At 31.3% G+C, this 17,181-nt stretch overlaps 1 protein-coding gene across 1 annotated transcript in view; it reads left to right on the forward strand.

The window, feature by feature from the left end:
• The window catches only part of LOC111691449 (ephrin receptor 1-like), an 85,701-nt gene that overhangs the window by 45,881 nt on the left and 22,639 nt on the right, over positions 1 to 17,181 (forward strand). The gene's annotated exons all lie outside the window — the stretch shown is intronic.

The following is a 17,181-nucleotide window of genomic DNA, read 5'->3' on the forward strand; positions in this document are numbered from 1 at the left end:
AATACATGGGTCTGAATACCAGATCCAATACTTTTTTTTTGTAGGGCTGTGATTTGTTTCCTTCCGTCACATAAGTATCTAATCAATTAAATAAATAAAAAACAAAATTATCACAAATAAATAATTACAGAAAAACGTAGGTGATTTACGAAATGTCGCATTATTTAGGTACTTAAAACGTAAAAAATGTATACCTTTGCAAAAATGTATCATTTACTGCAATATCATTTACGGATAGCTGAGTATTTGGAACTAATTAAACTTTATCTTTTTGCAAGTTGTATTAATTTAATTGTGATTTAGACCAACTTACCTATATTCAAAGGTCAGCGTTTAATGAGTATATAGGTATAGCCCTTTAAATATAGTACCGTAAAAACATTTAGAGGCGCTTATCTCGATGTAATAATAAAGGTATAAATTTAACAACAGGATTAAGTTTAAATAGTAGTGCAGTAGGAAACTGAAATCCATCCATCCACTAAATTGAAATATCTTAAAAAGCATGATAGTTATCTTAAAAACATGACAACAAAATATTTTTTGAAGGTACACTTTTTAAAGAATAACTGTACCACGGTAACTTGATCTATATCGGTTTATTTATATCCCAAGAAGTTATTCTTGAGACACAGCTCATTCATTTCCGTTTTCATGTAATAAATACCTAAACAATATTTTGTGGTGATTTCTTGCATGAGCTTATATCCTAATGGTCTTAGTTTTCAAAATATAGGCTATTAAAATAAAAAAAAAATGTAATATTTTTTTAAGTATCTCTGAAGCTTTTTGAAATAGATGGATTAAACTTGGGATGCCCAATTAACGAAGTAGTGGTAAAAATACATTGTTTTTTCACAAAAATAATTTCAACGACACCCTGTATTTTGAAAATTCAACAAGTGCCTTTATTATTATTTCTTTGCTTAATAATTACTTCAAAGAAAAATATATAGGAATGTTTTGATATAAATAAAGAAAAATTGGAATAGTATGGAAAATCCAAAATTTTTACTACATTCTGTTTTCTGTGAAACGGGCAGTTTTAAGGTTACAGTTGATTTGATCAACTGAAATTTAGAATTTATTTTATACTAAAAAAAAGTATTAACTTAAAAATAGATATTTTTCCAATGAAGTGGAAGAGATCTATTTTGTCGGAATCAAAATTGGAAATAAGAACTTCGGTATTTGGTTGCGCCACTGCCATACATGGCTATTGAAATTGTTTATGTTGCGTCTTTATTGGCATGTTTTTCTAGTTTTTTACGCGCTCATCCTACGAGTTCTTCTTTTGGTTTTTGGGTAGTACCCTAGTTAGAATTCGTAGAAATATGAAAAATAGTTTGTATAGCGTAAAATTCGTACTAAATAAGAGGAAAAATGCAGTTGCGTGAATGACAAATTTAAGGAAGTGAATAGTTTGTTTTTCACATTCCTTTCCTTACCCCTTCGCCCTCGAACTATCACCAGAGGCATTATCAATTATAATTGGTTATACATACAGGGTGATTCAGAACTTATCCAAAAAAAATTCTGGATGTACGGGGGACCCTTATAAATACAGTTTTGTAAAGAAAAAATCAAAAAGGGCAGTTCGAAAATGATTTAAAAATACACTTCTGCACGGCACTGGAAACTGGTCCACTGTAAAACCTGACCTAGCACAATGCGACCGGCATGGCGGAGTGATAAAACCTTTCGCAAGGAAAGAAATATGTAAATAGAATTTTATCGCACCTATTTTATATCGGCAAATTCAACTGCTTTTGCTTTTATTAATTAATAAAATTGATTTGTGTTTTTAAATAATAAAATCATTTGACATACCCGATGTTACAACAACAATTGTTACTCAGTTTCTACGAACTAACACAAATGTTGTCTTGTTTCACCATAACACAAATGCTTCACTATAAATTTAAACGATATCCATCAACTCCGAATTGCTATACACGCAAACCATTTTTGACACCAACTACCCATTTTTGACACTAACTACTAAAAAACCATTGTGAACACCACTGATAACAGGTAAATACTATCGCAACGACGATTGCAAAATCCAATTTCAGTTCAGTTGTCCAGCTATGTACTGGTTGAATGTACTATAACTTCAATAATTTTTTTCTTGGAAACTATAAGGATTTTACAAAAATTTTTTTACGATATTGACTCCATTTCTCATGCCGCATCTATTCCCAAATTTTTTTGGATAAGTTGTGAATCACCCTGTACAGTTACATGATTTCTATTTTGATGTCTTTGTCATACAGTCCATTAATATTACTCGTGGCCTAAACAAAATATTTTTAATTGCAATGGTTTTCAATATCTCCCCAACTAACTGAAACAATTTTATAAAAATTCTGAATGGATCTTTATTTTAGTTCAGTCAGGCCCCAAGTTTCAGTTTCATATTTGAATAAATTCTACTTTTGTCGAAAACACCTTGTATTTCAAAACGTTTAAGATATAAGTTTATTCAATTTTTTCTTTTTAAAATGATCATGAAATATTTTTGTATACCTATTGAAGTTACACCCTGTATACTATGTATTTGTTATTTTATGCTACGGAGTGCAAAGATGTTGTTATATTTTTCAGGCCTAGTCCTTTTTAAACTCTCTTCACTTTTGGAATTAGAAGATGCAGTTTAATTCTTTATATTGCAATCAGAATTTTTAATTTCTAAATTTTAGAATTTTAGAACTTTTAAATAAATAACCAGAAATAAGTAATCAACTATATTGATGATGGAAATTCGAATTATTTTCGCTAATAAAGGAAATTTGAATTTCAGTTATATTTTAAGTAGAGTACGTTGGGCTGCTTGGTGATTTGTTGGTTACAGGCAAATTATAAAATGCGCAAACGGCAGTACGTTGCTGCTGCCATGCTTTTTAAATAAATTACGGCCATACCTCCAAAATGGCATGTACCTTGCATTCCTGGTACCAACACACCATACGATTAATGGAGCAGGATCTATTCCTAAAAATTATAAAATTGAATGGGCATGGTCCCTAGAAGTCGTAAAAGCAGTGAATGGGTGACAACTTGACATGTCGAGTCGTACCGTCAATGTGGAGTTATATGTGGCTTGACTAATTATAGTTATGGCCAGGTATGCCCCCTGAAGAGTGGTTCCACGAAGTCTGTCGTAAATGAAGAAGCTGACCGATGGGGTCCTAAATATAGGTAGGTCATAAATTTAGCATGGACGTCTCACAAATAAATATGAGTATTTGTTTTGGAAACTAAGTTTCGGGGGAGATTTTGTAGTGTTGCATATCTGCAATCCTTAAATCTCAGTTTTATTGACTACAAAAAGAAAAGTCCACAATGAAACTCATAATACTATTAATTAAATAATTTCGGCAAAGTATTCTAAATCATACCACTGTTTAGTTTTGATGTAATAAGAATGTCCACAATTTTTAAATTTTTGGAAATTAATTTGATAAAAAATTTGTTTTTTTTCAAACCCTGGCAATGGAAGAAACTTGTTGTCTAAATTGTTCCTGTAAGTATCCCATATTTCAATGAATGACATAAACAATAATTACTATACTTTTATTATTTTAAAATTTTCAGACTTCAACAGGTCTTCGAGAGTGTAACATGATGTGTGGATAGAGCAAATTTTTTACTCATAAAGGTTTATCTGATTTGCTAAACAAATGAAAACGTAGAACTTAACTAAAAAAATGATTGCCAAATTCGTACTTTTATATCCATCATTTGAGATTTTTTTATTCTTCATTTAGCAGTTCCGTAAATTAATCAAATTTTTATGTGCTCGTTTAAGATAAGTAGGCTCGTTTTTCGGTTGGATCTAATTCTCTGCAGAAAAGGTAAAATAAGGAAAATGTTGCCAGTAAAAAAGCAGGCAAAACATTTGCAATTACACATGTAAGTCTATGGTTAAAGCAATATGAGCCCACAAAAAAATTGTTGTGAGATGTTTCTAAAACAGTTAACACTTTTTTAAATAACTCCAAAATGATCAGATGTAAATAAATTTTGGCGCAGGCTTTTACACTATCATTGCAATAATCTCAAGTTCTGAATTGAAAAAATATTTAATAAAGCTACAAATATACCAAAGTAATAAAGTTCAACTAGATTAAAATACCTCCAAATACTCGGCTCTCTCCAACCGATAACTGCAGAAGCAAACATCAATTTTTCTTTTGCAGTAAATTAAATGAAAACAAGCTTATGTTTTATTATTTTTTTATTTTAATCGATTGTAATAAAGAAATTTTTTCGAAGGCTCCACTTTATACTCCAAAATTGTCCTAAAGTACATCGTTACGATTAACATACAAAAGTAATTTTCATGTTAGAAAAATTATCTACAATTTATGTTACTTATTTTATTGATGTTTAATCACTGAGACTCTTGCTAGACGCAAATTTTTCCTCAGACAAAAGACTAAATGGTATCGTTGAATTTTAATTTTCACTTTTAAATTGTTATCGTTTTTAATATTTATAATTTTATTTATTATTATTACTATTTTTAATAGCTGAATGATTCTTTATTTTTATAATTTTATTTAAAGAAAACAATTTGGATAATTTTGAATAATCAAATCGAAAACTTATTTTCCCTTACGTCTAACTAAGACACACTAATTTACAAATACTAATTCTTATTTAACTCACTGTCACTAGTATCTAATTTAAGTTTCTCTTGTTTCCTTCCCTTCTTTCCTGAGTCACCCTGTATCTTGATTTCTCCTGTTCTTATTTGAGAGCCACTGGGTACCTTGAATTCAATTATCAATATTCAATTGTCTAATTTATTTTGTTTATAACTTGAAATTTCAGTCCGATCTTTGACAGCAGATTGGCAGATGATTTCGTCGAGATTTTTCTTGATTTTTATAACTTTGATTTGGACTTTTCTCATCTCCTCTACTATTTAAGCTTATTTAATGATGGTCCAGGAATTTTTTTATAGATTTAACTTTCTGTGGAATGAATTGTCATTTTAAATTTGGTTTGACGTTCCTCATTTTATCAATTTTTTTCTGGTATATACAGGGTGATTCAAAAAACCACTGATAGACTTCTAGGGTAGATAATACATGAAAAATTAAGACGAAAAGTCTTAATAAACATAGGGTCGCAAATGCCTCCTTAACGAGATACAGGGCGTCAATGTTTCTGTAAAATTAAACATTGTCTGCAATAATTCCAAAATGCCTTCAAATTTGCTATGCGTAGTTAGCACCTTAAAACCAATGTTTGATGTACTGCTCAACATTTTATGAGCAGCAGTGTCGTAGAGACGGGGTCAACGTGACCCTTTTTTAAATATTTTCTACGCCACTGCTAATTTTGTCAAACGGGTACTATTTTCGCGTAAAGTGTTTAATTGTCTATCGAATTGGTCTCTTGCAAAATTTTGATTAAAGCAACCATTTTTAAGAAAAACTCGTTTGTAGAAAATTTGTGAACCCAATTTTATTTTCATTCATTTTAGTTTCGCATAGTAGGCTTGTACTATTCAAAATAAAATTAAACATCGGCTGTCACTAATGTCAATAATAAGTGTACAGGTGAGTTAAGTAAACTAGTTTATAAGCTTCTCTTTGTCATTTTTACGGTTATTTAAATTACTTCAGCTACTTCACTATTTTCAATAACAGTATGAATTATGAATATTCATTTGAAGAGATGACAGATTTGCATCTATGTTATGGGTTAGCGAATTTTGTTTCCCGTGATGCAGTTAGGCGGTACAGAGAAATGTTTCCTGCACGAAGAACACCAAATCGGCAAATGTTTGATAATATCGATAGAAGATTAATAGAAACGGTAAATTAAAAGCAATAAAAATTAATTCTGGACGACGGCGTTATGCTAGAACTTCGGAATCTGAGGAAATGGCCCTGACAACAATAGAAAATAATAATATGTTAAGTACCCGACAAATTTCTAGAAATTTAAACATGTCACAGTCATCTGTTTTGAGAAAACTTCGCGAACAACAATTGCACCCTTATCACTTTCAACGTGTTCAACATTTACTACCTCAAGATTACCCACCAAGACTAGAGTGGTCACGATGGCTGCTTGGCAGGCTTGCAGAGAATCCCAATTTTTCCGCGAATATCTTATTCACAGATAAAGCATCGTTTACGAAAAGGAATAATTAACTTCCACAATAATCATTTATGGAGCGACGAAAATCCTCACGTCATTCGAATAACAAATTTCAGCATGAGTTTTCAATTAACGTTCATGCTGGCATTATTGGCGACACGCTCATTGGTCTCTTTAGGCTACCAAATAGACTAGATGGCCAGTGTTACTTTAATTTTTTAATGAATCATTTGAACAGCTTGTTAGATGAAGTACCACTAGATGTGTGGAGCAGCCTTTGGTTCCATCATGACGGCGCTCCGGCACATTTCGCTCAACAAGTAAGAGATTATTTAAATATGACATACCCTAGACGATGGATTGGACGTGGTGGTCCAATCCAGTGGCTCGTCTGTTCACCGGACTTAATCCTCTGGATTTCCACACTTGGGGTCATGTTAAGGAGCTGATTTACGTAACTCCAGTAAAATCGATTGATGAATTATGACAACGAATTCAACAAGCCTTTCAAACAATTCGTAATACGCCCGGGATATTTGAAATAATAAGAAGATCCTTAGCCCGGAGGGTAGAAACGTGTGTCGAATAGCAAGGTGGTCACTTCCAGCACCTACTCTGATATTTTACATTATTTCCAGTTATATAATTTTATCATTACATTTTCACCCTTAAATTTGTTGTTTATTGTTTACGTTATTTCATTCTGACAAAATTAGTTGAAACCTAAATTACTCAAAAACTGTAGCTTTAATCAAAATTTTGCAAGAGGCCAATTCGATAGACAATTGAACACTTTACGCGAAAATAGTACCGCGAAAAAGTGTCACGTTGACCCCGTCTCTACGACACTGCTGCTCATAAAATTTTGAGCAGTACATTAAACATTGGTCTTAAGGTGTTATCTACGCATAGTAAATTTGAAATAGAAATGTTCTGGCATTTTGGAATTATTGCAGACAATGTTTAATTTTACAGAAACTTTGACGCCCTGTATCTCGTTAAGGAGGCATTTGCGACCCTATGTTTATTAAGACTTTTCGTCTTAATTTTTCATGTATTATCTACCCTAGAAGTCTGTCAGCGGTTTTTTGAATCACCCTGTATATTACTAGTCCCATTTTAATCGATACACGTGAATATCTCGTCACTGAAGCCTCTAATCCAAAAAATGACCTAAATGAAAGTTGTTTAGTTCATTGGGACTTTAAAGGTCAAATTCATAATTTTAAATGGAACTCTATATTTTTTAACCTGGGAATGGATTCGGCAGAAGATTTTACATCCGGATGTAATTTCAACTTTGACCTTGCGATCAAGGTGAAGGTCACAGCGATTTCAAATAATTTGTAACCCGTGAAGCAACCTCGGGAAGTTTTGTTACTCAACAAAAGCATAATTCTGCTTGATAGTGAGAATTGAAAAATATATATTTGAGTACGTTACAAAGTAATTGAGGTTGAGTGACGGTGAAAAATTAAAGAAAATATATCACACCACTATTTGCAAGGTCCAAGAAGATTTGACAATTTGGCGGCCTTTTATAAAGAGCTTTGGAGATTTATAAAACGACGGATTTTAGAATCTGACTATGCCATAGGATACAGGACAGGATACAAGGACGAGCATACCCAATTTTATATGATTTTTTTTGCTAACTTTAACGTTCTCCAGAGATTAAACGAACCAAAGTATACACATAAGTTTAGTTCGTCTTATTCTGATCTTAAGAATCTGGGATAACTCCATGTCAATTTTAGTCAGTAGTTATTCTAATCAAAATAAAAAAAATTAAATTGTATTGATTTAATCAATATCATGGGTAGAATCGATAACTTTTTAAAAGACCTGCTGAAAAATTCTGTTCATTATAACGAATAGAATTCTGGTAGAGATCTGGAAATGAAGTATGTTGACAGATAACTCAAAACACACCACATAATGAATGTCACGGTTTTATGTTATACTACCGTTTTTAACAAGATATTCTATTTCCTCTTGCATCTGACGTTTGTTACAACATGCAAAATGAAGCTACTCTTTCATCTTTCACCTCTAACTAACATACTTTCGCTTAGCTCGGTCTAGCTTTGTGTTTAATGACCGATTTGCGTACGGTGGAATTCATAGTCGTTATCCCGGCGGCTCGGTGAAACTCTCTCCAACTGGAAATTTGGTAACTTGCCGGGGTTCGTATTTTGTAGTTAAAAACCGACGAATTCTAGGGAACAATTTAGAGAGCAAAGCTGAGAAAGTTTGGGATCCGGATTCAGTATGAGGCAAATAAAATGGAGGCCAAAAAGTACGCACTATATGAAACAAATATATGATTGGCGGTATTGGCGATTGTCTCTGCATCATTTGAAACTCAAATAGTGACTATCTAGTGGGGAATTAAAAAAATAATAATAAAAGTGGCTTAACAAAAATCACTTTGGAGGCGATTGGAAAAATAAAACCAATCTTTTCTTTAAACTAAAATATTTTTTAAAGAGCAGGTTTTGCTGCTGGGAACCATTAGTTAGATCAAAACAGAAGGTCTAAGTCAGCGGTTAAAAAAAATATAATAATAAATAAATAAATCTTTGCACTGTACTCGGACAATCTGAATCGTTACTTTATTATGTTATCATACAACATATCTAATTGCCATCAAATCTTAATTTTTTTTCAATTAGTTGCATAAATGAAAGTAAAGAGTTGACTTTATTTATGTAGACAACTACAAAGCATCATTTTCTGAATTTAGTATTACAATTCCAACATTTTAAAATGAGATAATACTGTTTTGCCTCGAGTTACATCTTGACAAAACTCATATTGCCCGCGAGATGCGCAGATCAAGAAGAGAGTCCACACTAGGAGTCACAAAGATAGGGATAACAATAGTATTGCAGGTACCTTCTGTGCAAAAATTTTACTTAGGTCTGGTAAACATAGTTATTTAATGAAGGTTTTGTATTTGGTAGAGCGACCGCCCACGATTCTCGCGAATCCCCAAAATTTTTCCGTGAAAACGTCACGAATGCTACGAAATTTGAGCAGGGACTAAATTGTAGCACTTAAAACTAGAACAACAGCCAGTTTCCGCGACGGGGAGGTCAACGTCCATTATACGCTCGAATCCGCAGAGGTTAGATGTCAAGGTCCACACGGAATAGCAAAGAATTCGCTGAACCAATCCGAAGTGTCATCAAACATCGACTCCGGTATTGTAATTCAGTAACCAGAGCGGAAGTATCTGGGCAGTATGAGTATACAAACCGAAATTAAGCGTATTCCTTGCCTTTCTATACCCTGAAACTGTACTTGCTTATTTAAGTAACTTTCAAGGGCCTACTAAGGTTTCACACTATATGTCTAAAATAACCTGAATAATAAAATATAGTTTCTTCCGGATCCGTTGAAAGAAATTGCAACTTTAATCACATAGTTATATTGTAAAGCACCCGTTTACTTGTGACTAAAGGACAAAACCAAACTTAAAAAGCAGTGTTAACATGTCTTAAAGAGAGAAATAGTCACAAAAATAGCGAAGAATCTAACCAAAATGCAAAAGGTGTTAATAAATCCTAGGTATTAAAACGATTCACTCGAAAGCCATAGGATTTAGATGGTGCTATAAGAGACTCGTTTGACAGCTCCGTTTACTTCTGCAGAGCCACCGAAGGCGAGCGTCCCCGCTATATCTGTTGGTTATGAAGATTTCGACATAAATTCTGTCTTATCCAAGATATGAGTACCTATAGGGAAAATGAATACACGATGGCCTCTGCATTCGTATAAATTGTTGTATTTCCTCTTGTAGTTAAAAGAATTAGGATACGATATCACTTTTAGACGACCATGTCAAGGTTATGTGCTATCATTTAAGTTTGAGAAAAATCGAGAATTTAGAAGTCTGCAACAAATTTCAATTACAATTTTTCTTGATTAAGACATCGCGCCATCTTTCTTCCAGCTAAATCTTCCTAGCTCTAAAACAAAATAATGTTATTTCTTGTGGATCGGCATAAATTTTTGACGGACCGGTACCGGTCCAGGGATCAACGGTTAGGAAACACTGGTCAAAGTAATATTCACAAAAATACTAAAAATTGCGAATTACTTTTTTTCAACTGCTGCATAAAAGGTTGTTGAAGAAAGAACTCATAATTTTAAGAATTTTTATTAACTTTGTCAATATAGGTAGGTATTTTTTATATTTTATATAAATATAGTTTTAATTTCAGCTGTTTATTTAATATGAATAAATATATTGAAATGTTAACAAAGCTTTGAAAGAAAGAGTTGTTCTTAAATAGCTTTTAATAATATTGAATAAACATAGAACTATAATATGCAAATAAATAAATAAGTAAAATAAAAATAAATAAGTCAAATAGGCTTAATTTTTTTGTAACGAAACGTTACATATAAAAATTGATTATGCTATTCGATAGAAGACAAAAATTGGCCATGAGAAAGTGTTCTTCTTTTTTCAGTATCACCTCAAACAAGGCTGAAATGAAACAAAAACGGATTTCCGAAATTTCGTTTTTTTTCAAATATTTAGAAAACTAATCCGGTTAGCCTTGATTTTTTAGAGGCATAATGTTGGTCCCCTGATTACGCAACTTTGCCCCCATTTAAGCTACTTCGTACCTCTTACCGTTTCCGAGATCCCTGTAGTGAGAAGCGAATTTGTAACAGCCTGCTTTGGTCTCCTCGCAATACTTTCTCAAGTGTATTGCAGATTTCTTTTCATTTTTCATCTTGTCTTTCATATTGCAGACAACAGATTAGTATTCCTTTAAATAAATTTGTCATTAATTTCTTGGATCAATTGTATCCAGTCTCTCCAAAAGTCTCCAATCAATAGTAATTTTGAAATAATTTGAATTACGGAATTTGGTTAATTAGTAGGAACAATTAATTTTTATTACCTGATAAATTTTTATGGTTCAACTTTTTATGAAAATTATTATTTCTAAAACATTTTCTTTATTTCTGTATGATCTGTGTCATATCTGGTCCATACTCAGTAGTAAAAAGACTCGATTACTTACGAATCAGTAGAGAATATTCTAGAACAAGTTTTTTGTTTGTCTACGGAATTCTAACCTTAAATAGATGCATGTAAATAGAGGTGATCTTTTCCTATGAGTTTTTATACGAAATCAAAGTAATATATTAAACGCGGGCAGTTGACATAGAATGATGTTCAAGAAATTAAGAACAAAATTAAGGACAAAAAATACATTTGATGAACATAAAAAAAATTTCTCACAACTCCTTAAGAAAGAACGCATAACAGTTAACCACAGTAGGCGCGAAAACAGTTACTAACCACAGCTGTCACTCTAACAGCTTTGTTGTACAATATCATAAATTTAAATTTATGTAAGTATTGAGATATAATCAAGTATTTCAAATTGAAAGCACTGATGAAACGCGAGTTTGACGGCTATAGGTATACCAAGAAAGTCCAAAACTGTGACACCGACCAAGTTAACAACGTGAAACTCCTGACGGTCAGTATTTGTTTACTAAAGTGGCTTTAATTGTTGGTATTTCGAGAGCTTGTCGGAAGCAAGAGTTATCTTAACTTAATGTACAAAATATAAAAAACCTAGGATCGGCAACTCTTATTAAAATACGGGATACTAAAACAAACCAATCAAGAGCATTCACGTTAACGCGTGAATCCCATGCACGATTTTAGAAATATGCTAATCTTAGGCCAAATGATATAGAAGAATCCCGTTTAACTATCAGAAAGAAAAATGCACCAACAACCGGTAGGTGTCAACAAATTTGGAAAAATATCAAAAGTAATGGCTAGTTATTTAAATTTGCAAGATCCTGAATTATTAAATCGCATAATTAGATACATACGCCGACATCATTAGAAATGATCACTTTATTTTGAGTACGGCAGAGGTGTTTGAGAAAATGTATTGAAGTTCAAGGTTCAAGATTTTTGCAAAAATGTTAGTATGTATTACATTGTTTGTAGGTACAGTAAATGTATGTTGTTAATAAAAGCGATTTTCTCAAAAATGGTACAAGATATCGACTGATATACGGTATACCTTTTTTTTAGCAAAGTGAGGGAGGAATCGAACTATGAAAGAAAAATGCCAAATTTGGCAACGCTGTCAAGGATGTATAAATTTAAATGGATAAATTCGTCTGCTCCTGTATAATCCAGGAATATTGAATATCAGTTTAAACTTGGAAATTAGCATTACCATGAGTTACTTTAATTGCCCAAATTTCTTTGTTGTCATGGTAACGACTTAGAAGTTATAATTGGAATTTGTTTTTCAAACTTCTTTCTTTAATGGCGAATAACTCCACAATGAAGCCTGATAGGAATTTTGTGAAGTACTACAACAATTTTGACCTACCTTTCCGGACACCCTGTATATACCACTTGAAATATTTCACTTTTTTTAACGTCAACAATTTAAGTTTTATAGGCTTCTTCCTCATTAAACTGTGATATAAGAATTATTTGAAGCGGTAATCCATATAATAATGGGCGCATAATGAGGTTATAGGTTGACAGTTATTGGTACATTAAAGGATACAACAGTTAGCTTTTAGTATACCTACCGAAGATATTTTTAAAGTATTTTTATCAGTTAAATCATTACGTTCTTAGGTGGTAAATATGTCAACGTATTTAAGAGATAGTAAAATAGGTATATGGGAAATTTAAAAATAATATTTAAAAATTTAAAATAAAACATTACCATGCAATTAAGTTTTTTCTAATTTAGCTGTAGATGAAAATACCCACCAAAAAAATGCATACATAAAAACAAGCAAAATTAAATAAAAAACAGAACGGTAAAATAAACATTAGAAAAAGGAGAAATTACATAAAAAAATCAACGTTAAAAGTAGTAAAAGTTTCGGAATCGCGATTGACCACATAAAAATTCAATAGCTATTTTGTAAATGGGTATACAATATGTTAGCATTCCCAAAAGTTATTTAGTTTTTTATGCTCTATCTTTCAAAAAATGACAGAATTATATGGAAGATAAATTTATGTTTTGATATTTTCATCCTAGTTAGTTTATATATGACAGAGCATCTAACAACCCAATAAAAAGTAAGTTAACCCAACCAAAAACCTTTTAACCTCACAAATGTATTCATGATGTATTTTTAATACAAATAAAAATTCTTTATTTACTCCTATAGTTAAAGTATTACTTTGTCTACCTTTTTGCTTAAGTAGATACTTGATCGACTATTCCGAGTTAAATAAAATCTCTAGAGAATAAATAAATAAATACACAAATAAATATAGGTATAATGATATTTTGCTGATATTGATAGAATGTTTCTTAAATCATTAAATATCTTACTAAAAATTTTAAATAGTTTCAATTAGGTATCTTACAAGTACAGAAAATAGCACCAGATTTAAATATAATTATTTAATAATCATTTTAAAATGAAAAATATTATTGCAATGTTAAATTTGAAAAAAAAAACTGTTCTTAATAGACGAACACCTTTACCTTAATGACAATCGTTCAGAGAAATTTTGTACAGTCAACAAATTTCAGCTACATTAGAATTTAAGACTATATCTTCAGAAGAAATAAGACTTAAAAAGCGAGAACACTTTATCGGTCGATGGTTGTCAAGAAATTTTAATGCTCCTTACAGATAGATAATGTTTGTGAGATAAGTAATGCAATAACAATGATATTACAGATTCCGGCTTGTGTCTGAGATGCCCGATAAAGCTGGCGGCAAATCTTAGATTGACCTTTGACCATTACTGTAACCTGTCATCTGATAGATATATCATTAAAAATGATAGCCATTATAATGTAATAATGCAGAAAGAATGTCATTATAAGGACAGCTTTTGAACCAAAAACTTTTTTAATTACGTTATTTACAAAATTGAATAAATTTCTTCGTTTTACTAATCCTTGTTTTTGAAAATTTTAGAAAATTTCAATGTTTTGGAAAATACGATGTATCCGATATTTTTGCTCATGTGAAAAAATAAATAAACAAAACTGTAAATTACGCAGAAGGATTAGATAAGGGATAAATTAGAACAACGTGGGGATAGAGCGTGGAGTAATGTCGACGTCATGCAAATCAAAAAGCACTACAGCATATTTGCCTTGGTTCATTATTTTCAGGCTTCAAGTTTCATTACTTCTACCATATTCAATAAAATAACTCTTTACTTGTGATTTTATTTCAATAATATTTTGGGCGTATGAATTCAGAGAATTAGGAATAAATAATGTGTTTGCCTTAATGTGTCTAATTGTGCCTCTAAGATGATACATATTTTGTGGGGCATCTTATCCCAGGGGGATGTGGCACATCTGGCAGTCTAATATCTATTTGTCCCACACGTGTTTAATAGAGGAAAGATCTGGAGATCTAGGTGGCCATGACAAGAGTAACTGCAGCCTACTAAAAGTAGTCTTGTTTTTCTCGCTATATGTGGCGAAAAAAAACTTCGAAGCATCCCTAAGGTAGAGTGTACGATTTCGAAATTTCTCGGATATAACCTCGGGCATGGAATTTCTAATGAAAAGAAGAGACTAGACCTACTGTATTGTGAGGTGACGTGTGTGAAAAGTATGTCCATCATAGTTTTAGTATTATGGAAAGAGAGCTATCGTTTCTAGCCGCAAATCTGCTCTAGTTTTCATTAAAGGCTTACTTTCAGGAAAGACTAAAATATCTATTCATTTTCTATCTAGGAACGTTTTAATAACAAGTTTTTTAGCAAGTAGTGTTCGGCCACATGTAACAGGAATAACGCTAGACTATTTTGATCAATCAATTTCTTGCTATGGCCACCGAAATATTCAGGTCTTTTCTCTTTCGAACGTGCAGAATTTGGTAGCATGGGAGTTTGGTAGATATAGATTACACAGTACCGGTGATGGATCAACACATTGTTAACATTAATTCATCTTATGTCTATCAGTGAGTTTGAACTTTTAATCGGTACTACAACTTGTAACTTTTATTATTACCAATCGCATAAATACTGCTGATTTAAAATTTTATTTGTTATTACAGTTTTTTTTATTTTTATACTTACTAAGTTTAACAAATAATTTTTTGATCTGGTTTTGGGTAAGATCGATTATAGTACTCGGCATTACATTTTGTAACAGGTAAGGTAAAATAAGTTAAAAATAATAAAAGAAAACATTGATATGAACAATGTCAAACTAAAAAAAAAATAAAATGCATGAAGATTGTTGTAATCCGATAATAATAATAGTAATTTTTAGCTATTGTATCTACTAGTTGAAAAGTTGTTAAATATATTTTATAATAATGACATGAAATAGGAAAGTTAATCATAACACGAGTCATAATATTTAAAAATGTCAGTAGAGATAAATTTGATGTGATACTGCTTGCCCTCTTTGCCTATTACATTAAAAATGTTTGATTAAAATATTTACGAACATATCGCAAACGAATTTCATTGAAGATTCATCATAATGATTGAGATCATATCTCGGATATTTATGTGGTACTTTATTATTTTAAAATCTAAATTAATCCACAAAATTCCAAAATATCCTAAATCCACCATTCGATTTAATATATTCAGTATAGTCCAAGCATTCTGTCACGGATTAATGTTAAATTTGCAGAAATTATTAATTTCTTGTTCTTTAAACTCGATCCAATATGGCGAACATGGTTAAAAAATTCGCAAAGTTGAAAAAATCGGTTTTTCTAAAATAACTAAAAAAATATAACACGGATTGAAAAATTTTAAATGAGAAAGTTGTAGGTTTTAAAAAGATCTATCGACTGATTTTTTGAAAGTATCGATTGCTTTGTTACTTTTCGAGATATATCGAAAAAACCGTTAAAAATCTTCTCTTTTCTCTTCTTCTATAACTCGTTTACATTTACGTGCCCATATTTGCTATTTACTGCAAGCATAGCCCGCGGCAAGCCAAAAAAGTACATTTTTGAAAAATTTAAAAATATTAATTATTTTTCGAGATATATCGATTTTTTGAAAAAAAGGCGCTCTCGAAAATTGGCTAGATCTTCTCAGCGGATAGCCCTACAGTAACGATTTTCGGTTTATTTTCTTCGTAAAGAGTTATATTATCATGCTGTTAAAAAATGTTGACGATTTTATTAATTTTAAGGATCAAAAAATGACTTTGAATAAGTTGCACTTTTTTGGGTATGTTTTTTTCAAATTACTATTTCAATTTTTATTTTATGAAAATGACTTTTAAAGAAAGAAAACTAAACATTTACGGGTCTATTTTGCTTCTAAGGCGAAAATGCTATAATATTCGTGTTTAGCTACCCCAGATTAAGTACAAAAAAATAATAAAAATTGAAATAGTTATTTGAAAAAAACATACCCAAAAAAAGTGCAACTTTTTCAGTCATTTTTTGATCCTTAAAATTAATAAAATCGTCAACATTTTTTAACAGCATGATAATATAACTCTTTACGAAGAAAATAAACCGAAAATCGTTACTGTAGGGCTATCCGCTGAGAAGATCTAGCCAATTTTCGAGAGCGCCTTTTTTTCAAAAAATCGATATATCTCGAAAAATAATTAATATTTTTAAATTTTTCAAAAATGTACTTTTTTGGCTTGCCGCGGGCTATGCTTGCAGTAAATAGCAAATATGGGCACGTAAATGTAAACGAGTTATAGAAGAAGAGAAAAGAGAAGATTTTTAACGGTTTTTTCGATATATCTCGAAAAGTAACAAAGCAATCGATACTTTCAAAAAATCAGTCGATAGATCTTTTTAAAACCTACAACTTTCTCATTTAAAATTTTTCAATCCGTGCTATATTTTTTTAGTTATTTTAGAAAAACCGTTTTTTTCAACTTTGCGATTTTTTTTAACCATGTTCGCCATATTGGATCGAGTTTAAAGAACAAGAAACTCAATTTAAAATTTAATTTTCTATACGGTCATATTTTTTTTGTCCAGGTAATAATTTCTGTAAGCATTTATCTATAATGCTTGGACTAGTAGTAGTAGTAGTAGATTGGGCCATAAATGGCTCTTTTTGCC

The sequence above is a fragment of the Anoplophora glabripennis genome, unplaced genomic scaffold (genome assembly GCF_000390285.2).
Source record: "Anoplophora glabripennis isolate ALB-LARVAE unplaced genomic scaffold, Agla_2.0 scaffold277, whole genome shotgun sequence".
Taxonomy (NCBI): Eukaryota; Metazoa; Arthropoda; class Insecta; order Coleoptera; family Cerambycidae; genus Anoplophora; species Anoplophora glabripennis.